Here is a 25,806-nt window from a genome sequence, read left to right on the forward strand (position 1 = left end):
GAAAGAAACAAAAGAATACCTCAAGTAAACTAGGTGAAACGGACCCGAACTCAGACTTGACCTTTTTGAGGTCGAATGGACCTTAATCAAGTGTTCTCAACAGAGAACACTTTGACTAAAGTCTATTAGACCCTCAAACCTCTGCTAATTAGGACAAAAATCCTGATTTCTGGATTTCTAGGGTTCTTGGGGCTCAGATTAGGGGTTCAGGTTTTTCTGGTTAGATTCGGACCAAACCAAGCCTGGTTTGGTCACGGGGGAGGTCAGGGGAGTACCTGGCATGGATTTGGGGGGGTTTGGTGTAGGTCGAGGTTTGGTTCGAATCTTCAAATGAAGATTCGAGAATCTAGGGATTGATTCGAACTAAACGGTTTATGGATTTGGATTCAGGGTGGTTGAGTGTTCCTAGGGTGTTAAGATGGTGGCCGGTGGCGTTGATGCCGCCGGGTTTCAAACGGAAGGGGGCTAAGGCGGCTAGGGTTTAAACCCAGGTCCGTCTCTGAAATGAGAGAGACGAAGGAACAGTGAGAGGAGGGGGGTCTGGCTCGGGGGTGCGGGGTGAAAGGGGGGTAAGCTTATATACGGGGTGAGTGATTTGATATTGGCCGTTGGATCGCCAATGATCAACGGCCTTGATCTTTCCAACGAAGGGAACGGCGTCGTTTGGTCTCATGCTGGGAATGGATCAAGCCGGGTTTCAGTGGGTCGGGTCAGGTAACGGGTAAGGAAGATGGGACGAGGGCCGTCAGATCAACTTGGTTTGAACGGCTGAGATGGGTTGTTCTTGAAACGACGTAGTTTTGGCATCAAACTACGTCGTTTGGTGGCCTGGGAGATGGGTCTCTTGGACCGGCTGCCTTGGGCTGCTTTTGGGCCTCGAATTTTCCTAAAGAAACTGGCCCAATCCGATTTTTAGACCAATTTGCACTCTTTTTCTTTTATTTTCTAATTTAAAACACAATACCTAATTAAAGTAAAACTAAACACATATTAATTAACACTTAACATAATTATCACACACATATTAAAATATTTAAATAGGTAAAATCACACCATGGCAACAAAACATAAGACGAAAAGCATACTTTTGCGATTTTTCTTTAAAAACCAAACTATGATTTAATTAATTCCTAAATGTACAATTAAATCCTAAATAAGCAGGTAATATATTTATTTTATATTTCGCGATTAACTACAAAAAAGTAAACATTTACGGACAAAAATGATTACCAAAAATGTCACGCAAATTCTCAAAATTGTACCCGAAGGTAACTTGTTTTATTTTCGATTTCTTTTTGGAGTAATTTCCGTGAAGCAAAAATCACGTGCTCACAGCTGCCTCTCTTTGCCCGAAAACACAAAGAGTTTTCGTGCAAAGATAAAGTGAGCGGGTATGAGCGATTTTTGCTCGTCGGGTACTCCGTGTGAAACATTTCTTGAAAGCATTTGACCGAACCTTTGCTTCAGAGGTTTCCTACATATCCTGGGCTAAATAGGAATCAGGTCAATGTAGTTCGGGAAGTTTCGGTAGTTGGGATTACCGGGAGCTGTGTCTTTGCTGTTACCGATATGGTTGCTGTTGATGCTGCTTGCTGAACGTCTTTATTACACAAAAAGGAAAAATCGAAACTGAACTAGCTATGCCTATCAAACTATGAGTTACAAGATTCCTATCTACAATTCTCTTGAAACTTGATCTTGAGTCTTAGCTGATTCTGCTTGTAGACTTCGATCTGAATCTTGATGCTCGCAAGTTGTAGGCGCTTGTTTATTTCTGCAGCATTGAGTAAGACAGGATCGGCGGAGTTCGTGATTTTGACCAGATTTTGAGCGGTCCGCACTTTGTTTGCTCCAGTATTTGGGCATCCTCTTTTCGTTCTTTCCTTCCTTTCTTCATTCCGGATTGAGACTCACTCCATAGGTCATCTCGATCCATGTGCCTCGAGGTAAAACCTGCTCAGGCAACAAAACAAACAAACGAACGAAATTTTCTGCCCCAATTTTGCTGGGAAAATTTCGTGAGTTAAATGTCATAAATCTATAGAATTGATGAGGGAATCGGGAACCTCATGTATGAAAGGCGTAACTCAGGGGTTGGAGCCCTGATGTTTACACAAGGCAAATTGCTCAACTCAGGGATTGGAACCCTAAATTGGGAGGATTGCCAGATTATGCCGGAGAAGTGACCGGGTTATGCCAGAGAAAAAAAGGGAAAGGTCCACGGGTAATGCCGGGGAAGTCATCGGGTTATGCCAGAAAAGGAAAAGAGTCCTCGGGTTATGCCGAAAGAGGGAAAGAGTCCTCGGGTTATGTCGGGGAAGTCATCGGGTTATGCCGGAAAAGGGAAAGAGGTCCCTGGGTTATGCCAGGGAGGTCCACGGTTTATGCCGGCAAAGGGAAAGAGTCCTCGGGTTATGCCGGAAAAGGGAAAGAGTCCTCGGGTTTTGCCGAAAAAAGGAAAGAGTCCTCGGGTTATGTCGGAAAAGGAAAAGAGGTCCCTGGGTTATGCTAGGGAGGTCCACGGGTTATGCCGGGGAAGTCATCGGGTTATGCCGGAAAAGGGAAAGAGGTCCCTGGGTTATGCCAGGGAGGTCCACGGGTTATGCCAGGGAGGTCCACGGGTTATGCCGGGAAAGGGAAAGAGTCCTCGGGTTATACCGGGGAAGTCATCAGGTTATGCCGGAAAAGGAAAAGAGTCCTCGGATTATGCCGGGGAAGTCCTCGGGTTATGCCGGAAAAGGGAAAGAGTCCTCGGGTTATGCCAGAAAGGGAAAGAGGTCCCTGGGTTATGCCAGGGAGGTCCACGGGTTATGCCGGGGAAATCATCGGGTTATGCCGGAAAAGGAAAAGAGTCCACGGGTTATGCCGGGGAAGTCATCGGGTTATGCCGGAAAAGGAAAGAGTCCTCGGATTATGCCGGGGAAGTCATCGGGTTATGCCGGAAAAGGGAAAGAGGTCCCTGGGTTATGCCAGGGAGGTCCACGGGTTATGCCGGAAAAGGGAAAGAGTCCTCGGGTTATGCCGGAAAGGGAAAGAGGTCCCTGGGTTATGCCAGGGAGGTCCACGGGTTATGCCGGGGAAGTCATCGGGTTATGCCAGAAAAGGAAAAGAGTCCTTGGGTTATGCCGGGGAAGTCATCGGGTTATGTCGGAAAAGGGAAAGAGGTCCCTGGGTTATGCCAGGGAGGTCCACGGGTTATGCCGGGAAAGGGAAAGAGTCCTCGGGTTATGCCGGGGAAGTCATCGGGTTATGCCAGAAAAGGGAGAGAGTCCTCGGGTTATGCCGGGGAAATCATCGGGTTATGCCGGAAAAGGGAAAGAGTCCTCGAGTTATGCCGGGGAAGTCATCGGGTTATGCCGGAAAAGGAAAAGAGGTCCCTGGGTTAAGCCAGGGATGTCCACGGGTTATGCCAGGAAAGGGAAAGAGTCCTCGGGTTATGCCGGAAAGGGATAGAGGTCCCTGGGTTATGCCAGGGAGGTCTACGGGTTATGCCGGGGAAATCATCGGGTTATGCCGGAAAAGGAAAAGAGTCCACGGGTTATGCCGGGGAAGTCATCGGGTTATGCCGGAAAAGGAAAGAGTCCTCGGATTATGCCGGGGAAGTCATCGGGTTATGCCGGAAAAGGGAAAGAGGTCCCTGGGTTATGCCAGGGAGGTCCACTGGTTATGCCGAAAAAGGGAAAGAGTCATCGGGTTATGCCGGAAAGGGAAAGAGGTCCCTAGGTTATGCTAGGGAGGTCCACGGGTTATGCTGGGGAAGTCATCGAGTTATGCCGGAAAAGGAAAAGAGTCCTCGGGTTATGCCGATGAAGTCATCGGGTTATGCTGGAAAAGGAATAGAGGTCCCTGGGTTATGCCAGGGAGGTCCACGGGTTATGCCGGGAAAGGGAAAGAGTCCTCGGGTTCTGCCGGGGAAGTCATCGGGTTATGCCGGAAAAGGGAAAGAGTCCTCGGGTTATGCCGGAGAAATCATCGGGTTACGCCGGAAAAGGGAAAGAGTCCTCGGGTTATGCCGGGGAAGTCATCGGGTTATGCCGAAAAAGGAAAAGAGGTCCCTGGGTTATGCCAGGGATGTCCACGGGTTATGCCGGGAAAGGGAAAGAGTCCTCGGGTTATGCCGGGGAAGTCATCGGGTTATGCCGGGGAAATCATCGGGTTAGAAAAAATGCAGGAAAGAATTGGGAGGAGACTTCCCTTTTGGGTTGATTATTGCAGCATAGCTATTTCTAATCCTTGTGCATTTCCTTTTGGCTGCACCTGCCTCTCGCAGGGTTGTACCTGCTTCCTGCTTAGTTCGTTCTGTATTGCAACTGCTTCAACTTCAAACAAAGGAAAATTGTTAGTTTGAAATTGTGGTCGGTTTTGTGGCCTTCATTGTTTTTCTTGGTCCCAAGCCTCATTTCTGTTGAGAAAATTCGCCATTGATTGGATTCCAAGGCGACCTCCTTTCAAACTGATAAGACTCAATATTTCAGGATTTCACGATGATTTGCGCGTGTAAGGCTCTGTTTCTTCCGTCTCACTCTGCTTGGGGATTTTGAGGTAATCAAACGTCACGATCAGTCGGGATTGGACTGACGCATCACTGAGGCCGGGTATGTTCTCCACCTCTTGCCAGACAGAGCCCTGTGAAACCGATCCTGCAACCTTTTCTTTCTAGCATGTTTTGGGGCTTAGGGTTAAACCGAAAAGGAATCCAAAGAAAGGTAAACGAAGAGCGAGGAAATGAATTTAAAAGAGAAGCGTCCTTTTCGGGGAAAAGAAAGACTTATCTAAGGTGCATGCTGGCTTTAAATTGACATAACCTGCTTTTTGGACTGGATGCTCGACTCTCACGAACCTACATTTTCTCACGAACCAAACGGATCTATGTTTCCAAACCAGGGAACCTTGCCAGAACCTTCTGTGGTGAAATCCTCTTTTCGGCTGACAGCGCCCTTTGCGAGTTTTCGCTAGCCGACCTCTCTCATTTCTCTTCTTACCGTCGCCTTATAGTGCTCGTCATGAGTTTTCACTAACAAGACTCTCTCATTTTGATTTCTCTGCTCGCCATCGCCTTATGGTACCTGTAGGTTTTCACCAATAAGACTCTCTCATTTTATTTCTCTCATCCTGACTGCGTCGGATCCGAGCAACTGCGTCCTTTAATTTTGAAGAAACTTTTGCCGATTGATCGGAAGGACTTGCAACAGGTTTGGGGTCAAAAGAACTTGGATCGAATTACAACTTTGGAACCGTCCAGGCGGGATTATCGCCGAATTATTATAACGTCTGCCCCAGTTTAACTTTTGGGAAAAAACTGGATTTTTGTTTTGGTGTGACTGAACCCCATAGAGAGGCTGCCTACGTATCCTTTCGGAATCAAGTCAAACATAGTTCAGGCAGTTTCATTTTTTTTTTACTAGCACTTCCGGGTTCCAAAGAGGGTAATGAAAGAAAGGTAAACAACTCAAAGGGTTAGCAAAGGATTTGAGTGTTTGGGTAGCGGGAATGAAAGCCTTCGTCCTCTCAATTGTGCAAAAACATCGTCAGAGCAAGTTCAGACATAGTATCTTTTTACTGCATCCGCATTCATGGCTGTCTCGAGATCTTTTCCTTTAATATCACCTAGATATAATGCTCCCCGGGGCAATATCTTCCTGATGATGTATGGACCTTTCCAATTAGGAGCAAATTTTCCTTTTGCTTCCTGGTGATGTGGAAGAATGCGCCTTAACACCAGTTGACCTACTTCAAAATTCCTGGGTCGCACTTTCTTGTTGTAAGCACGGACCATTCTTTGTTGGTACAACTGCCCGTGACAGACCGCAGTCATTCGCTTTTCATCGATCAGCGTTAACTGTTCCAAACGGGTTTTGACCCACTCACTGTCTTCAATTTCAGCTTCAACAATGATCCGGAGAGAAGGGATTTCTACCTCTGCCGGTATCACAGCCTCGGTCCCGTAAACCAACAAGTATGGGGTTGCCCCTACTGATGTGCGTACTGTAGTGCGATATCCCAGCAAGGCGAAAGGTAACTGCTCATGCCATTGTCTGGAACTCTGGGTTGTCTTCCTCAAAATCTTCTTGATGTTTTTGTTCGTCGCTTCAACAGCGCCGTTGGCCTTGGGCCGATAAGGAGTGGAATTCCTATGCGTTATTTTGAACTGTTCGCACACATCCTCCATCAAATGACTATTCAGGTTTGCCGCATTATCTGTTATTATAGTTGCAGGAATACCGAAACGACAGATAAGACTTGAATGTACGAAATCCACCACGGCTTTCTTAGTGACCGATTTGAGAGTGACAGCCTCGACCCATTTTGTAAAGTAGTCGATAACGACCAATATGAATCTGTGCCCATTTGAAGCTTTGGGCTCAATCGGACCAATGACATCCATACCCCAGGCAACAAATGGCCAAGGTGCAGACAGGGGATGCAGTTCTGTGGGAGGTGCATGAATTAGATCTCCATGCACCTGACACTGATGACACTTTCGAACGAAGCTGAAACAGTCCTTTTCCATGGTCATCCAGTAATACCCGGCCCGAAGGATTTTCTTTGCCAAAACATACACGTTCATATGAGGTCCACACACTCCTGCATGTACTTCATGCATGATTCTTCCTGCTTCTTCGGCGTCAACACATCTTAATAAGTTGAGATCAGGGGTTCTTTTATACAATATCTCACCGCTCAAAAAGAATCCACTTGCCTGCCGCCTAATAGTTCTCTTCTGATCTCCAGTAGCATGTTTGGGGTATTCTTGTGTTTTCAAGAACCTCTTAACATCCTGGTACCATGGCTGGATACTTGGTCCTGCCTCGATGGCATTGCAGTAACCATGCCTTTCCCTGATTTGGATTTCCAAGGGATCGATGTGGGCATTGCCTGGATAAGGTAACATTGAAGCTAAAGTGGCAAGTGCATCGGCTAATTCATTGTGACATCGCGGGATATACCTGAACTCTACTGATCTGAACCGTTTGCTGAGATCCTCTACATGCTGCCGGTAAGGAATAAACTTGACATCTCGGGTTTCCCATTCACCCTGGGCTTGCCGGATAATCAAATCAGAATCCCTCATAATCAACAAATCCCCAACATCTTGATCGATCGCCATATTCATGCCCATGATGCAGGCTTCATATTCAGCTGTATTGTTCGTGCAAAAGAAACGAAGCCTAGCTGTAGCCGGATAATGTTGACCAGCAGGTGAGATCAAGATTGCCCCTATTCCTACACCTTTGGCGTTTACGGCCCCATCAAAGAACATCTTCCAAACGTGAGTGTTTTCCGAGACCACTTCTATGGTATTTATTTCTTCATCTGGAAAATAAGTACTCAATGACTGGTATTCCTCATCAACCGGATTTTCGGCCAAATGATCTGCTAATGCCTGGGCTTTCATTGTCGTGCAGGTGACATAGACTATGTCAAATTCAGTAAGCAAGATTTGCCACTTGGCCAATCTTCCAGTAGGCATTGGTTTCTGAAATATATACTTCAAAGGATCCAGCCTTCTTATGAGGTAAGTAGTGTGAGCTTGGAGATAATGTCTCAATTTTTGAGCAACCCACGTCAAAGCACAACACGTTCTTTCCAGCAGAGTGTACTTGGCCTCGTAGCCGGTGAATTTCTTGATCAAGTAGTAGATCACCTGCTCCTTCTTTCCGGTTATGTCATGTTGCCCGAGGACGCAACCGAAAGAATTTTCCAAGACTGTCAGATACAAGAACAGGGGTCTCTCTGGCTCTGGTGGGACTAAAACTGGGGGATTTAAAAGATATTCTTTGATCTTGTCGAAATCTTCTTGACACTCAGCCATCCATTTGATCGCGACATCCTTCCTTAATAGCTTAAATATGGGCTCACACGTGCTAGTCAGCTGGGCAATGAATCGACTGATATAGTTTAACCTGCCCAACAGACTCATCACGTCTTTCTTCGTTCTTGGGGGAGGTAGATCTCTGATAGATTTTATCTTTGTTGGATCTAACTCTATACCTTTCCTGCTTACTATGAAACCCAAAAGCTTGCCTGATGGGACTCCGAAGGCGCATTTGGCCGGGTTCATCTTCAAGTCGTACTTTCTCAGTCTCTCGAAGAATTTCCTCAAGTCTTGGATATGATTGTCCCGAGTCCTGGACTTGATTATCACGTCGTCCACATACACCTCTATTTCTTGATGCATCATGTCATGAAAAATGGCAGTCATGGCTCTCATGTAAGTTGCCCCAGCATTCTTCAGACCGAATGGCATAACCCGGTAACAGTAAGTGCCCCATGGTGTAGTGAAGGCAGTCTTCTCGGCGTCTTCTTCATCCATCAACACCTGATGATATCCAGCGTAACAATCTACGAAAGACTGGATCTCATGTTTGGCGCAATTATCAACAAGGATGTGGATGTTGGGCAATGGGAAATTGTCTTTGGGACTCGCTCTGTTCAAATCTCGATAATCCACACATACCCGAGTCTTCCCATCTTTTTCGGTATGGGAACTACATTCGCCAACCACGTGGTGTACTGGACTACCCGAATTACTCCCATTTTCAGCTGCTTGGTGATTTCTTCTTTAATCTTGTCACTGACATCAGTTTTGAACTTTCTTTGCTTTTGTTGAACTGGAGGATAATCAGGTGAATTGGCAATTTATGCACCACTAGATCAACACCTAATCCTGGCATGTCATCGTATGACCAAGCAAACATATCTTTAAATTCAAAAAGGAGTTGAACTATCGCGTCTCGCGTTCTCTCGTCCGTGTGAATGCTTATTTTGGTCTCTCGGATTTCCTAAGGAGTTCCCAAATTAACCGGTTCGGTGTCATTCATATTCGGCTTAAGTTTGTTCTCAAAGTGTTCCAATTCTCGATTTATTTCCTTAAAAGCCTCTTCTTCATCGTACTCCATTTCTTGGTTCATTATTTCGCAGCTAGACTGCATGTTTGGATCTGGGCATGAAGTCCTCAAGCATGTCATGTTATTTAAAACCGCATTATTAGAACTGAAAGAAAAAAAAATAAAAAAATCAGAGAGAATAAATAAGATGAAAGATGAAATATTAATTTCATTTCATTGAATTTTGAAGATAATAGGGTTTACATCAGAATTTAAGGACAGGAAACTAAAAGGAAATCATTTGAGTTACACCCCAAAATAACTCTGATGCGGAAAAGGTGGCAAGACTGGTCTACCAGGATTCCCGCTTGATTGGAAACGGAGTAGCCTTCCAGTTTTGCAATTTGGCACCAGGCCCCATGTAAAGCACCTCAGCGGTGCTCGAGCCTTCTCCCGGCTGAACCATATGGGTTTCATACAGCATTTGCCTCATAACCCCACATATTTCTTCAATTTCCTCGGTCGTGAAGGTCTCATCCTCTCTTTCTTCAATGTACTTGGGTCTGACGAATGTTCTGTAAAGATGCGGAATTGGCTGAGATAAAACCCAACCATTGCTCTTCCGTTGGTTTGCCCACATTACGTCAGCTTCTTCGGCGTAAAAACCAACACCGAAGAACTTTTCGGCGGCAGGTAAGGTGATAGGTTCGGTGATACCTTGCAATGATGCCCCGAGTCCCTTCCCCGGTTTATAACCATGCCTGATCATTTCCTTAGCAGCCATAACTGACGCTTTTGAGAGAAAAGGTTAAGGGTAAGGGCTTCCTTCTTCGCATTGGTCTGCGACCACAACCTCGAAAACTTGATAGACTATGTGTTCACTACCCTCCTTAGCTTCGAGGCATGGAACCGACGGGTCTCGATAAATTGAATGCTCATCCTCTCCGTGGACTAATAATCTCTTGATTTTCATATACAAATTTTACCATCTGGTGGAGAGTAGAAGGTATGGCTTCCGCCGCATGAATCCAAGGCCTTCCTAAAAGGAAATTGTAAGAAGTATCCATGTCTAGGACCTGAAAGGTCACCTCAAAATCCACAGGTCCAATAGTCAAAATCAAATCGATCTCGCCTAGGGTGTCTCTTTTGATGCCGTCAAAAGCATGAACACATACGTTGTTGGGCCTGATTCTCCCTGTCTCGATCTCCATTCTTTACAGAGTCGAAAGGGGACAGATATCTACTCCGGACCCGCCATCCAGCATGACCCTCTTCACATAGTACCCTTCACATTTAACTGTTAGGTGGAGGGCCTTGTTGTGAGCGGCCCCTTCCAGGGGCAGATCATTTTTGCTGAAGGAAATCTGATTGATCATGAAGAATCTTTCTGCCATCCTCTCTAGTTGTTCCACGGTAGTTTCAATTGGGACGTAAGCTTCGTTGAGGGTCTTGATCAACACTTTCTGATGCTCAGTTGAATTCATTAATAGAGACAACAACGAGACCTGAGCGGGAGACTTTTGGAGTTGGTCAATTATCTCGTAGTCAGCAGTTTTCATTTTCCTGAAAAACTCTTCCGCTTCCTCGGCACTAACTGGTTTCTTGAGTGGGAAACGCCTCTTTGTAGAATCATTCAACTCCTCCAGATTGAGGTATTTCTCAGTTGGGTTAGTTTCATTTACTTCTCCCAGGATTTCTTTTCCTTTGTAGGTTACTATCGCCTTGTTATAATTCCACGGGATGGTAGTAGGATCTGTCATGGGCCTCTGCGGCGCGCGTCCAATAATCACGGGCTCATTCAGCCTTGGTGAAATTATTGGCCCCCGTTCCGCATGGGTCCCTTTGGGCATATACATTTTAGATCCTTTGTTCAGCTCAAACCTTCTTGGAGGGCTCAATGTCACTTGTCCTTTCTTCGGACCTCGGGGGACATAAAGGACGGCATCTTTCGAGGGTACTACCTCAGTTTTGGTTTCCACTACTTTTTCTGTGTTTTGAGGGGGGGATTTACTCTTCTTGTCCCCCTTTTCTTTCTTTGCATACGTCTTGGGATTTTTCTCAATGTCGGCGATTGCAATGATGGCTTTCAAGACAGGATCAAACTCTTTATCTTCGCAGATCATCCCAATAATCGGTCCATTGTTGTGAGCTGGTAACAGGTTGTTGGTCACATTAGGAATGTCTTTGTCCTTTAACACTATCCGCTTTTGTTCTATGAGGTTTTCAACAACCCTTTTTAAAGTCCAACAGCTCTCAGTGTCATGCCCTTCCACTCCAGAATGATAGGCACATCGGGTACCAGGTTGGTAAGAGGGTGACTCTGGGTTTTGCCTATTTGGGGGTACGGGTTGTAACAAACCCATTTGGACCAATTTAGGAAAAAGGTTGGAATATGACTCACCAATAGGTGTGAAGTTCGTTTTCCTGGGCGGCTCTCGAGTGCGGGCGTTGTAGGGGAGATTATTTTGTGGAGGTCGGGGATTATACTGAGCTTGGTGAGGAGGTTGATTTCTTAGAAATTGAGCTCGCTTTTGGTGAAATTGTTGTTGTGGCCTGATATATGGTTGTGCATTCATTACTGTGTAGGGCTGAAAGTTCATAGCATAGGCCGCATCTTGATGGGGGTAGTAGTGTTGCGGGGCTCTTTAAGAGAAATGAAATCTGGATGGATGGGGTTTTCTTACACTCGAAGTTGTCATTGCTGCTTCTTCCTTCTTCTTTCGGTTTGCTCCTCCTCCAGACCCGCCTTGGATTGCTTGGGAGGTGGCCCTTATAGCAGACTGACTCAAGATTTGCCCTGTTTTCAACCCATTCTCCACCATTTCACCGATTTTGATGGCTTCAGCAAACGGCTTTCCCAATGCAGACATCATGTTTTGATAATAATCAGCCTCTTGGGCTTGAAGGAAAACACTGACCATTTCTGTTTCATCCATCGGAGGTTTGACTCTGGTCGCTTGTTCGCGCCATTTGACAGCATATTCTCGGAAGCTCTCCGAAGGCTTCTTCTTTAGATTCGACAATGAATTCCTGTCGGGGGCAATGTCGATGTTATATTGAAACTGCCTGACAAAATCCCGAGCCAAGTCGTCCCAAATATGCCAACGAGATACTTCCTGATCCGTATACCATTCAGAAGCAGTGCCGATCAAAGTTTCTCCAAAGTAAGCCATTAAGAAGCTCTTCTTTTTCGCCCGCTCCCCGCAACTGGTTGCAGTACCTTTTGAGGTGGGCTATGGGGTCCCCATGCCCATCATATTTCTCAAACTTTGGGTTTTGAAACCCAAGGGCAGATGTACGTGCGGGAACATGCACTGGTCAGCGTAAGATACGCTCTTTTGCCCGCTCAGACCCTGTATATTTTTGAGAGTTTGCTCCATGCTTCTCATTTTTCTGGTCATTTCCTCTTGTTCAGGTGTTTTCTCGGCTTTCTCCTGCCCTGCGATAAACTCGTACCGAGACGGCTGAGGGTAAGCGTTGGTAGTGAACTGGCTAGGTTCCAATGGAAGAGGTGGTGCTTGAAATGTGAAGGATGATGAATTGAAGTTAGGCCTGGGTAAAACAGGTTATGCCGTAGCTGAACAAGGTGGAGCAGTGAATATGTTTGAAGCCGCACCGGAAGCTAACACCTGGGGGCGAGACTCAGAAGGTGTTCCAGTAAAGTAGGCTGAGATGGTAGGAAATCCCAGTGGGGTATTTGGATAACTTATGGGGATGTTGGAGGTCCCGCTTGCCCTAGGAAAAAGCTCAGGGAATCCAGGGATCGCACTTGGTGGCTCTTTTCCATTGGCCCAGGCATCCCACATTTCCATCATGCGGAGACGTAGAATTCTATTTTCCTCGACTGTTGCTGACTCAGAAGTTGGGATGGCTGAGATTGAACTTTCCTTCGAAATAGGAATCGTTGGCAGAGGAACTTCTGAAGACATTTCAACACTTCCTTTCGACCTTGTGAAGTATGTATGAACACTTCCTCTTGATTTAGCGACGGGTGGCTGAACGCTTCCTTTTGATCTCGTGAAGTATGAATATGAGGCCAGATTACCACAAAACCAAACCACTTTTCTAGGAACCTGGACTTATCAGCAAACAAATGGTTAGTTTGAAACAAATAACAGACAGGTAATCTCACATTGGGGTGTGATGCACCTATACAGTTAGGTGAGTATTTACATGCTTGCAACAAAGACATGCGTCATTCCGGCTTCTCTTTAGGCTTTCCTTTTATTTATCACCATTTTTCTTTTTTTTCTTTTTTTTCTATTATTATTGTTTTCATTATTTGCAGTTAAAAATGTGACCGGATCCGATGAGGATTGCCTACGTATCACGATGCCGCGTGAATCAGATCATTACGTAGTTCAAAACAGATGAGTGTAAAAGAAGCACACATTTTATTACTGAAACAATCTATTTCAACCCACATTTTGAAAAGGGGAAAATAACAAACCTTGAAAATAAGTACAGACTCAAACGGACTAATGCACCCTGATGCGAAAAGACGGACAGAAGATGCTAAGATACAGACTCGACCTATGAATACATTAAGGTTTCGAAAATTGGTGCCCGCGGGGCATCGTTCGGCCTCGCCGCGGTCTTAGGTGTGAGATCCCTTTCAAGTTGTTTTAGCTCATGCATGGTCTGCTTGACATAAACCATCACTGCCGAGAGAACGGTAATGCTGGTCATGTTTTCACACCGTAGACACCTTCTGATGATAGCATGGGCAATGGTCCTAATCTTATCCCTGGTTTGCCTCTTTTCTATAAGCAGGCGTCTTATCTGATCACTGCATGTTTTTAGCGCCTGAGAATCCTGCATATGTTGATTCTTCAGTTGCCGCACTTGTACCTCCATTTGGGCCAACAAGTCGTAACAGTGTCTGCTTTCAATTTGGAAATCCTCGGCCTACTTAACTGATTTAACCTCAAGTGTAGCCACCTTTCTCTTCATGTTGGCAACAGTTTTCTCGTGGTCGCGTTTCAATTGATTCAAGTATCGGCGATGCTTATCTGCTCTTGTTCCCCATTGTACTTTGAGCTCTGCCATGACGTTTTCAGACTCTTTTAAACCATCTCGCCATTCCCTGACTTCATTTTTCAGCCCTTTTATCAACTGCTCATCAGATCGACTCCTTGGTTTTTTATCAGGAGTCGTTCTCAATTTCTGGATTTGGGCCCTAAGTTCTTCATTTTCTTGGGCCAATCTATTCTTTTCGCCTCGATCCGCAGCGACCTGCATACTGTTATTGAATTTCAGACTTTCAACCTGTTGCTTCAACTCACCGATCTCGGCCCGATAACCTTTCTCCTTTGCTAACCAGTTCCATTGCTCCTGGGATGACTCAGCGAAATCTTTGAGATGAGGTCTTTTACCTGGTCTCTCGCAGGACATGTCGCCTCCAAACCAAGCGTGATACCCCGGGGAAACTTCTCCTTTAGCCGTATCCAATACACAAGTGTTTGCCGTCAGATGTTGACACTCACTCCAGATCTGGCGAACTTCTTCTTCGGGGAACCGACCGTCTAGACTGATTTCAACCACTTGGGTACTCAAGTCTTCATCTTTTGGCACTACTTGATACCTCCCAAGTTACCTCAAAACCCGATACGGTGCATAGGGTTGGATGCATTTAAGTCCCATCAACAGAAAGTGGGTCCTGGTTGCCGGCATGTATATGATTTCCTCAATAGGCAACCATCCGAGCGTCCACTGAATTTGGTTGGCAGTGAGAGTTTGGAAGAATGACGTCCAAGTTGTGACTCCCTCGGGTAGACTAACCCCTTTGATTCTTGTGTAGAATTCTCCAATACAAGTCTTCTCGGGCGAACCATAACCCAAGAGCGGGGAGCGGTGGCACAAATGATCGGTCATCCACATTTGCAACAATAGGTTACATCCTTCGAAAAAGTCGCCCCCGGCTCGGCAAGCAGTGAGAGCCCGGAAGATGTCAGCCATAATCATAGGCGCCAGAGTACTCTTATCATGGGTGAGCAAGGTACTGACGACCCCAACTACTTTTAGATCAATGTTTCCGTCTTTCCTTGGGAACACTATAAGACCCAAAAAAGCTATCATAAAAGCTACCAGCCTGTGTTCATCCCACTTTTGTCGGTTATCTCTACTGCATAGTTTGAAGTCTGGCTTATTGAACCCGCCCACGTGGCCGTATCTAGCATATATGAGGCGGAGACTGCAGAAACCTTTTGCAAAATCTGGATGGTGAAATGTTCGGGGTATTTTTAGGAAATCCAAAAACCGGTGTACAGTGACGGCCCTAGGTGCAATCAAGTACTTGAACCTTAACGGAGCTTCATCACTTCCGATGTATCCCGCTATTTCTTCCAATGTCGGGGTGAGCTCAAAGTCTGAGAAATGAAATACATTGTGTGCCGAATCCCAGCAAGTAACCAACGATCTGATAACATCACCCCGAGGCTGGATGTCTAGTAAATCCGGGAGATCTTTCAGATACTTCTTTACTTTGTCTTGCCCTTCCTTGCCTAGGTCATTCCACCATAATCGCAACTCAAAAGGGATCTTCGTCATTATTGAAAAGGGTTTATTTTGTATTGTGCTCATCCTGCACATTTATTAGGGTGGTTATGCCAACGAAAAAAAACTTTTATTAGACTTAAAGTAAAACTATCTATGCTCTTTTCCAAGATTTTTGTTTTCAAAATGAAGGACTCGGTTTTCAAATGCGGCCTTTTAGCACTTCGAGAACGAAGATTTTAAGGCTGCGAGGATCAACCGATCAAAAATCAAAAATGATGACCAAAGATGGCCGTTTATGCAATGTCAGCCTTCCGGGGTCCCGCTTAGGAACATTCGACTATTTTTACAAAAAGGCATCACCCGACTCTTTTATAAAAGTGGCAACATTTTGTCATTTTTTTTTCTTTTCTGGTCGTTTTTGCAAAATGGGAGGTTAGACCCGATGAGAGTTGCCTGCGTATCTCACACCCTGTGAGAATCAAACCGGCGTAGTTCGGTCTTGATCAAGCGTAGAGTAAATAAACTAGACCCCTTCTGAATACAATCTTTTAAAGAAAAAGAAAAAATATTTTTCTGGATTTTTATATTATATTTTTTGAAAAGAGATAAAGACTAAAGAAAAATCTTTTTAAGGAAGTATTTGGACTATTAGTCTGAATTTATAAAAGAGATACTACAAAAGAAACAAATTTTTTGAATTTTGAATTTTCCCTTCTCTTTTTTACTTTTAAATAAATACTTTTTTTTTTTTAATTTTAAATTTTTTTTTAATAAATCAAACTAAAAGACAAAAAAAAATTGTTTTTCATTTTTTTTTTTTTTTTTTGCTTTTGAAAATTCCGACGAGGTTTTGACACTACTTGGACATTGGTTTTATTTTCCAAAAATAAGTAATTATTTCCCTGCGCAACTAATTCCTTTTTTTTTAGTTTTTTTTTTAGAAACCGGTCAGCATGCAGAACTGAAACAAATAAATGCGTAAAACAAACGGGATGCAGCAGGATGGTCTTTTCATTTCAGGTCGCCTGTCCTAGACGGATCCAACCCCTGTGTTGAGTCCCTTATGTCAAATGCAACATGATGCAAATAAGCGTTCCTACTAGGGATCCGGCATGAGGTTTCGTTATACTAGGTTTATAACCTGGGTATATGTTCTAGACTGTGTACCCGAGCAGACAACTCGAGTCGAGGAGGGGGCAACTTACCGGGAACCAAAAGGCCATCCGGCTTCGTAACTTGTCCGAGCCTCTTTTTTTATTTCAGGGTATTGACACTAACAGAATAGGGAGTCTCAACCAGTAAGCACATCCCCGGAGGTGAAGAGAGAAGGGTTTCGGCACAGTTTATATACAGTTCAGATAATATCAAAGCGGTAAAAGACAACATTTAGCACATTATGCCAAAACATGTAATAAAGATCAGATAATAAAGCCAAATATAACAATTATTCTAAACTCGAATTCTTGAAACCTGAACCAGTGGTTCCGTCTTGATCCATTCCCAGCAGAGTCGCCAGAGCTGTCACACCTCCTTTTTGCGCGCCCGCCCCAAAGGGCAAGATGCGCGAGGGAGTTTTTTCCAATTTAAGTGATAATATTCGAAATGAGATTATTTATTTAATTCAGAGTCGCTACTTGGGAAAGGTTTGGCTTTTGGTGTCCCAAGTCACCGGTTTATCTTGAATCCCAAATCGAGGAAAATATTCGACTTTCCAAATGAAGTCTGCGAACCAGAAATTCTAAGTAAGGAATTCTGTTGACCCGAGGGAAGGTGTTAGGCACCTTCGAATCCCGTGGTTCTAGCACGGTCGCTTAAATTGTTATAATGGCTAGATATCTGATTTAATACATGTTATTACTTATGTGCTTTTATTAAGTTTAAACCGCTTTTATTATTATCATTTATTTTTTATAGAATTGCAACGTCGTGAAAATGCATCTCGAACCACGTCACAATCAATGCACCCGTAGTTGTTAACACATTTCGACTCCGTTGAGATTTGAATTTGGGTCACATAAATGCGCACCCGAATTTAAGAATGTAATTTAATTAAGTCGCGCCTAAAGAGTCTAACGCGTTTTTATCTTTAGGGAAGGCAGTGAAATTTACTAAACAGTCCATCCCAAATTCTAAGTATTTATTATGATCAATTATTGAGGGCCCCGCAATTTGCATTTTTATTTGGCGAGGCTCGTCTCATTATTTCTTTAAAGGATAATCTTAGCATGACTACATTTCTTATTTTTTATTTTTTCTAAAAATAAATGAAAGAAAATACATGCTAATTAAATTACATGCTTAGCCAATTCGGCCTCTGATTAATTATCGGATTAATTATTTACGAGGCGGGGAATTGTTTTAAGTCTCATTCCATGAGCAAACATGCTTCTAATTTGACATAAAAATTGTATACAAGATTAATAAAATGCTAAACTCACGCTAAACATTTTTCCAAGTTGAGTTGAGACTAACTTATTTGAACTAAGTTAATGGAATTAACTACTAGAGGATACTGCTAGTGAGATTCGAATATTATCCTACAAACTGCCTAACGGGATCCGATAAAATTAAAACTCAGAAGATTAAAACTACATTGTATTTGACAAGGTTAAAGCATTCTTCCCTATACATACAACATATTGTTGAAGGAAATCTAGTTATCACTATGCCAACTATTCGTGCATTCCACAAATTGCATGATTATATCATTCGTACAACCAAACAACTGTAAATCTCAATACTTAAACAGACTAAGCTTCAGTCAAGTACAAAAATTACCTATTGTATTATACTATTGAATTACAACCTAACAAGTTACATAAATCTAACAACATCAACAAAGTTGTAATTACTGCAACAGATGATTAAAAATCCTTAGCGTCTCTTATTTCATGCTTTCACTGTTACATCAATGCGAAATTCTAGTGTGTACCTGGATGTTGAAATGCGAAAAGAAGAAGCAGAAGGTAGAGAAGTCAGCAGCAGCAGCAAAGAGAAATGGCAGCAGCAAAAAATGACAGCAGCAAAACAGTAGAGTAGAATCAAACCCCAGATGGACAAACCAGAAATAGCCCAATGAAACAAGTACCCAGTACCCAAACAATCACACTCAGCAGTCTCAGTTGGGACTTGGAAATACCAATGTTAATCAACAGAAAAAGGTGAGGAAAAACAGAGTTTTCAACTTAAATCAAGCAGCAGAGATTTTCTTTCTCTATCTCCCTTAATTCTTTTCTCTCTCTTTTTTCTGAACCCTTAATGTCCTCTATCTTCTCCCCCCTTTGTTGGTTTTAAAACCTTCCCCTTTTATAGCCCAAAATCCCCTCTTTAAACAGCCTGTTAAAACCCATATAAAACTGACCTCACCCCATGTCCTTTCTGTTTTTCCACTTACAAACTTAAAAGAAAAGCCCTCCCCATGAGATTCCCTGACAAAAACCTCTTTTTCATTATTAAAATGGTTTATCATTTTATTAAACTAAGCAAACATGGGCAGCAGGAATATACCCTGACAGCACATGCTGTCCAATTACCCCTAATTCATTAAAGAACTACAAATTGCCGTGCTTTCTGATTTCCTAAATCTAAAGTGAATAAACAAGGCTAGTAATCTCTATCTTATGTGCACAAACAGGGTCAACACATCAATATCAATCCAAACTAGGCTTTGGTTCAATTCGAAACTAGTATGAATTCATATGTACATATATTCAGCAGAATCAACTAACAGGAAACTCTGAATCAGGGAATGTCAACAAAACTGGCACCAAACAGTTCGAAGGGAACAAATAAACTACAAACAATTAATCGACGAAACTTAATTAATCGACTACGTAGTGTATAACATACGACTGGCAACAAACAATCAGAACCAAACAGGCAGACTTGTGATTTCAATGGTATTGACAAAACAGGGGCTAAAAGGAAACTTAATTAATCGACGAAACTTATCGAATCGATTACACAGCCTGTTATATACTTGAACAACGAACAGAAATAATTCGACCAAATAAAAGGTCTGATTCAGAGAAAAAGAAGAACAAAGCGAAGAAATTGGAAATAAAATCATTCTAAACAACAAACTAACAACAAAACAAACAAACAACAATGGATCAAACGGAAAGAAACAAAAGAATACCTCAAGTAAACTAGGTGAAACGGACCCGAACTCAGACTCGACCTTTTTGAGGTCGAATGGACCTTAATCAAGTGTTCTCAACAGAGAACACTTTGACTAAGGTCTATTAGACCCTCAAACCTCTGCTAATTAGGACAAAATCCTGATTTCTGGATTTCTAGGGTTCTTGGGGCTCAGATTAGGGGTTCAGGTTTTTCTGGTTAGATTCGGACCAAACCAAGCCTGGTTTGGTCACGGGGGAGGTCAGGGGAGTACCTGGCATGGATTTGGGGGGGTTTGGTGTAGGTCGAGGTTTGGTTCGAATCTTCAAATGAAGATTCGAGAATCTAGGGATTGATTCGAACTAAACGGTTTGTGGATTTGGATTCAGGGTGGTTGAGTGGTCCTAGGGTGTTAAGATGGTGGCCGGTGGCGTTGATGACGCCGGGTTTCAAACGGAAGGGGGCTAAGGCGGCTAGGGTTTAAACCCAGGTCCGTCTCTGAAATGAGAGAGACGGAGGAACAGTGAGAGGAGGGGGGTCTGGCTCGGGGATGCGGGGTGAAAGGGGGGTAAGCTTATATACGGGGTGAGTGATTTGATATTGGCCGTTGGATCGCCAATGATCAACGGCCTTGATCTTTCCAACGAAGGGAACGGCGTCGTTTGGTCTCATGCTGGGAATGGATCAAGCCGGGTTTCAGTGGGTCGGGTCAGGTAACGGGTAAGGAAGATGGGACGAGGGCCGTCAGATCAACTTGGTTTGAACGGCTGAGATGGGTTGTTCTTGAAACGACGTATTTTTGGCATCAAACTACGTCGTTTGGTGGCCTGGGAGATGGGTCTCTTGGACTGGCTGCCTTGGGCTGCTTTTGGGCCTCGAATTTTCCTAAAGAAACTGGCCCAATCCGATTTTTAGACCAATTTGCACTCTTTTTCTTTTATTTTCTAATTTAAAACACAATACCTAATTAAAGTAAAGCTAAACACATATTAATTAACACTTAACACAATTATCACACACATATTAAAATATTTAAATAGGTAAAATCACACCATGGCAACAAAACATAAGACGAAAAGCATAATTTTGCGATTTTTCTTTAAAAACCAAACTATGATTTAATTAATTCCTAAATGTACAATTAAATCCTAAATAAGCAGGTAATATATTTATTTTATATTTCGCGATTAACTACAAAAAAGTAAACATTTACGGACAAAAATGATTACCAAAAATGTCACGCAAATTCTCAAAATTGTACCCGAAGGTAACTTGTTTTATTTTCGATTTCTTTTTGAAGTAATTTCCGTGAAGCAAAAATCACGTGCTCACAAATAGAATGCATGCTAAGAAGATAGTGCTAACTATATTTGCCTCATATATAAAAGTAGTTGGTGCAGCTGATGATTCCCTAATGATTTTGCAAAGCAGGTAGAAACATAAAATGGTCAACTAAGTTTTGGTGAACCAGAAGTAGAGACTAATCCTGAAAAAGGGAAGCAGAACTTGTCAAATTTCATTTGGGAAATGGAGTTCTCTATCTGAAAATGCAAAGCTCTATTCACTAAGTACTGTTATTATAGATTTTCTTGGAACTTCGCTCGACAAGTAAAGCAAGACTGAGTTAATTAGAATAAGGAGCTTACTATAACACAAAATGTCTTTTCTGGCTAGGACAAAATGATCAGACTATACACGAAACACAGCTCTAATAATCCTTTTGGTTCACTTGCTGAGGAAACTCTGTAAACCTGTAAAGATTACATTTTTGTAGCAGGGAACATTACGAGCCCAGTCAGCAGGACTTCTCATCTGTTTGGCACTTGGTTTGTCTCAGCCCTACAGTGGTAAGCCCAAACAGGTCCAAAAACTAAAAAAAAAAAAAGACACTAGCTTCTCGACCTTCAAAAGTAGTAGACATTTGGACAATATTTGGTTGAAGTTGAACGAAAGAGCATAATGTTGAGGTTAAAGAACAATATTTGGAAGTTAAGTTGTATTTGTAACTAAACTTCACTTAGAAAAAAATTGAAAATATATGAGTGAACAAAAATTGCTCTTGAAATACCCTTCAATTGGTATTCAATATTTCACAAGTATTATAAATATATTGAGAAGAGGTCGAGGCAGGCTTAAGAAGTACTAGGGAGAGGTGATTAGACAGGATATAGTGGGACTTCAGCTTATTGAGGATATGACCCTTGATAAGAAGGTGTGGAGGTCGAAGATTAGGGTAGTAGGGTAGGTAGTTGAGAGCTTCCTCATTTCTTACCAGTAGTACTAGTAGCTCGCTTGTACTTTCCTATTTCTGAGATCTATATTACATCATGTTGTTTAGTTTGTTTCAATTATCGTATTATCCTGTTGTTACTATCTTGGTACTACTTACCCCCTTTCTTTTTCTTCTTCTTCTTCTTCTTCTTCTCATCCCTATTTTCTGAGCCAAGGGTCTATTGGAAACAGATTTTCTATCTTTACTGGGTAGGAGTAAGGTTTGCGAACACAGTACTCTTCCCTGACTTCACATGTGGAAATATACTGGGTATATTGTTATTGTTGTATTATAGATATATTGATGTCTAAAACAGACATTACAAATACTGAAATATGATACGAAAAGGGGGAGCTGCCAAGCCTTTGAATAAGAGAGAATACAGACGCAGTTCAAAGACATCATCAGTTCCAAAGTCTTCAATAATGAACCCCACCCACCCAACCCCCACTCTTCTGCCAAGACATTAATTTGTCTATTCATTTATTTAAGCTCTGTCATTTCCTGGTTTGAATAATATCAACTCTTATCTTTGTAGTCTAGTTTGGGAATACTTGTGTTATGTGTATCAATTATCACGCATTCATGCTTCTTGCTCTATCAAAGTGCATGAACATTAAATAGATCCCATATTAGTCCCACACGCATTTACTCAAAGGCCACGAGTAGGGGTGTACAAAGGAAACCGACAAATCGCACTAATCCGATAATTCGAGTCAAACCGAGAAAAAAAAAATCCGACTATGGTTTGGTTTGGTGTTAGAAAAAAAAACCCGACCATAATTAGTTTGGTTTGGTTTTAACTAAAAAAAGTCAAATCGAAACCAAACCAACCCGACATTACATATATAGAAATTTTAGATAACGCCACAAAAAGTGGCGCTATGTAAGATGCGTCTGTTTTACTATATATAACGCCACAAAAAGTGGTGCTATACAGTAACGGTGCAGTTACCGTTACTGTATAGCGCCACTTTTGTGGCGTTATATATAGTTTGGTAACTTTTTTTTTAACACTTATTTACGTATTTTGAGTCAAAAAAAACCACATTTACTTCTGCTACTGTAAGTGTGAAAAAAGCAATTTTAAATGTTTATGTACTAAAAGGCAAAATTTACAGCTAAGAGAACCTATTGTAGGGGAATAGAGTGGTCATTTGTGTGAAAATTCTTGATCTTTGAGTCATTAATTAGTCTTTAACATAAATTTATTACTCCTAACATTTACTAGGTCTAGCATCCCAAATTAATGTCAAAAAAATCAGAGCCAGAGCTAGACTCAGACGCTATCTACTAAGTAGGTAAACGTTGTCTATGAAAGAAGTGTCAGTTCTTTTCAGACCGTTTTGTTTCACTTGTAGGCCCCTAGACCTTGTAAAATTAAGAAATATTATCTCATTGAAACTATTAATGTGATAAGTTTAAGATTAAACAATCTATTTGTTAATCGTACTAGTAATACTAGTACTATTATTTTAGTTTTTCTATTCGTAGATTTGTATTATTACATATTATTTCTTTTGTTTCAGTTATCTTTTTATTTTATTTTGTGGTTGTTATTGCTTTTTTGTTCCCCTGCCCTTGAGCAAGGGTACTATACCGAAATCAACATTTCTATCTTCACAAATTAGGGGTGAGGTCTATGTATACTTTATCATTTTCCGACTTCATTTGTGAGATTATACTGAGTTTGTTGTTGTTAAATAATTCAAAAAGTGTTTCTTTTAACAACAAAAAGAAAAAGAACTCAGACATCTTAAACTTGAATTTCTCTAAGCTACAATTGATTAGTGTTGAAATAAAGGCTCTTTTTATGCAATTTTTTATGTGCAATAATGCAACTGAACCATTCTATATAAATAATGCTCCAGACGTGTTAAAGATTTGAAGGTGCATGGTTTATTTTCAGTCTTGAAAAAACAGCAGCTCATATTGTTTAATTTTTTGGATTCAGTGGCACAGTTATAAGCTAAACTCATTAAGTTTCCATCAGCAGTTACGAGGAAATTTATATGTTGAGTAAAATTGTTGTGAATGATTATATATCCAGGCCGACAAATGACTTGTGGCTTTCATAGTTTAAAGACAATTCAATTAAATAATTGCAATTGCTTTTTAGAAATTAATGCTTTTGTTTGGCCTGGTTAAATGATTTTGTCAATATCTACCTAAACTTTTTTATTTCATTTTTTAAAACGTTCTTTTTTTCCTTTGTAGAAATGTATATATAGTTCACAAATATAGAGTTTACTTTATTGATCAACTTAGTGGTACTTGTTGCTCGTAGTATTGAGGTCGTCCTCTTGGGAGTCCTTGATGTGCAGATTTTATCTGTATTTAATCACAAGATGTTCTGTCGTGGCGAATGAGCTGAATTGGTCGAGGTCGCACTAATGATGAGTCGGCTCATAGGTTGTGGCTGGCGTGGCTAATACAGGATGACGTCATGACCACACACGTCTTCATACTCCTTTGGCACTTTGCTTGTTCTTCTGCTTCTTCTCTAGCCCTTGCTTCTGATTTACTTTTACTTTTCAGTTCCAGCTTTCCTGTTGATCAAACAATTTCCCGTTGCCCTTGTTTCTGTTCTACTGTATATACGTCTCTTGCAGAAATGACAAACTACCCTCACACATCTGACATAGTTTCTGATGCCATCCATTTATTGGTAATTATGCCTTCCGATAGTGGTGAAGCCACGATTGCGGAAGACAAAAGTTTTCTCACCGTGGAGGAGATAGTTCCTCGGACCCCATCGGTTAGAAATGACTTTCAGAAAAAACCTGCCCCTGCTCTTGAGCAGGTACTATCAGTCATGGGGTCGAAGCAAATATCTGACATGTGGTCTAAATTCCATATTCCTGCTTGTCACACCTCCTTTTTCCGGCACCCGCAAGGGTACAAGGAGTTTCTTCCAATTAAAGGACAATCGAAATGGGATTTGTTTAATTAATTCAGAGTCGCCACTTGGGAGTTTTGTGGTGTCCCAAGTCACCAATTTAATCCCGAACCGAGGAAAAGAATGACTCTGTATTACGGTCCGCAAACCAGAAATCCGGATAAGGAATTCTGTTAACCCAGGAGAAGGTGTTAGGCATTCCCGAGTTCCGTGGTTCTAGCACGGTCGCTCAACTGTCATATTCGGCTTATTTATCTGATTTTAACAATTATGAACTTGTATGCAAATTTTAACTCTTAACCGCCTTTATTATTATTATTTTTTAAAGGACTTGAAACGTCGTGAAAACGGGTCTTGAACCACGTCACATCAATGCACCCGTGGTTATTGACATATTTCGACTCCGTTGAGATTTTGATTTGGGTCACATAAATGTGCACCTGAGCTTAGGGAGATAACATTATTAAATATGCGCCTAAAGATACTAACGCGTTATTATTTTGGGAAAACCGTGAAATTTGCTAAACGGCATGTCCCGAAATCTAAGCATCTAAAATAACCATCTATTGAGGGCCCCGCAATTTTGTATTTTTATTGGGCGAGGCTCGTATCATTTTATTTTAAAAGGGCAAGCCTAAAAGCAACTATGATTTTCTATTTTTTTTTTTGTTTTGTCTCTAAAAGATAAAAAAAATCCTAATTAATTAATATTAGCATTCGGGCTTCTAATTCAAGTCCTGGTCTAAACAAAAGGAAGAACCTTTTAATTTGGACCCGCTATCTAACTCAAAACCCAAATTTATATTGTTACTTAAATCTTGAATTGAATTCTTTGAACTAGGCCCACATTGTTGGCCCAATGATCCAAGCTCGTGAAAAGCTCAAAATTTCAGCTTCGAGCCCCCGAACAGCCCAACTCGGGATCGATTCCCTAATCCAGTCAACCCACAAATTATTTCCCAACTCAAAGCTAAACTTCTTAGGGACTGGGCCATCGACAACCCTGTCTCTTAAGCCCAGTGATAAATGGACTGCATTCTACTGTCTCTTTTCAAATTATTCCAAATGTATTCAAATATTTCACAATAGGACAGACATTGATTCATATAAGCAGTCAAGGGCCCAATTCAAAATAGTTCATTACTCAATTTATTACTACTAGACTAGTACTCAAACAATTTAATATTCCA

This window comes from Nicotiana tabacum, chromosome 16 (genome assembly GCF_000715075.1).
Source record: "Nicotiana tabacum cultivar K326 chromosome 16, ASM71507v2, whole genome shotgun sequence".
Lineage (NCBI taxonomy): Eukaryota > Viridiplantae > Streptophyta > Magnoliopsida > Solanales > Solanaceae > Nicotiana > Nicotiana tabacum.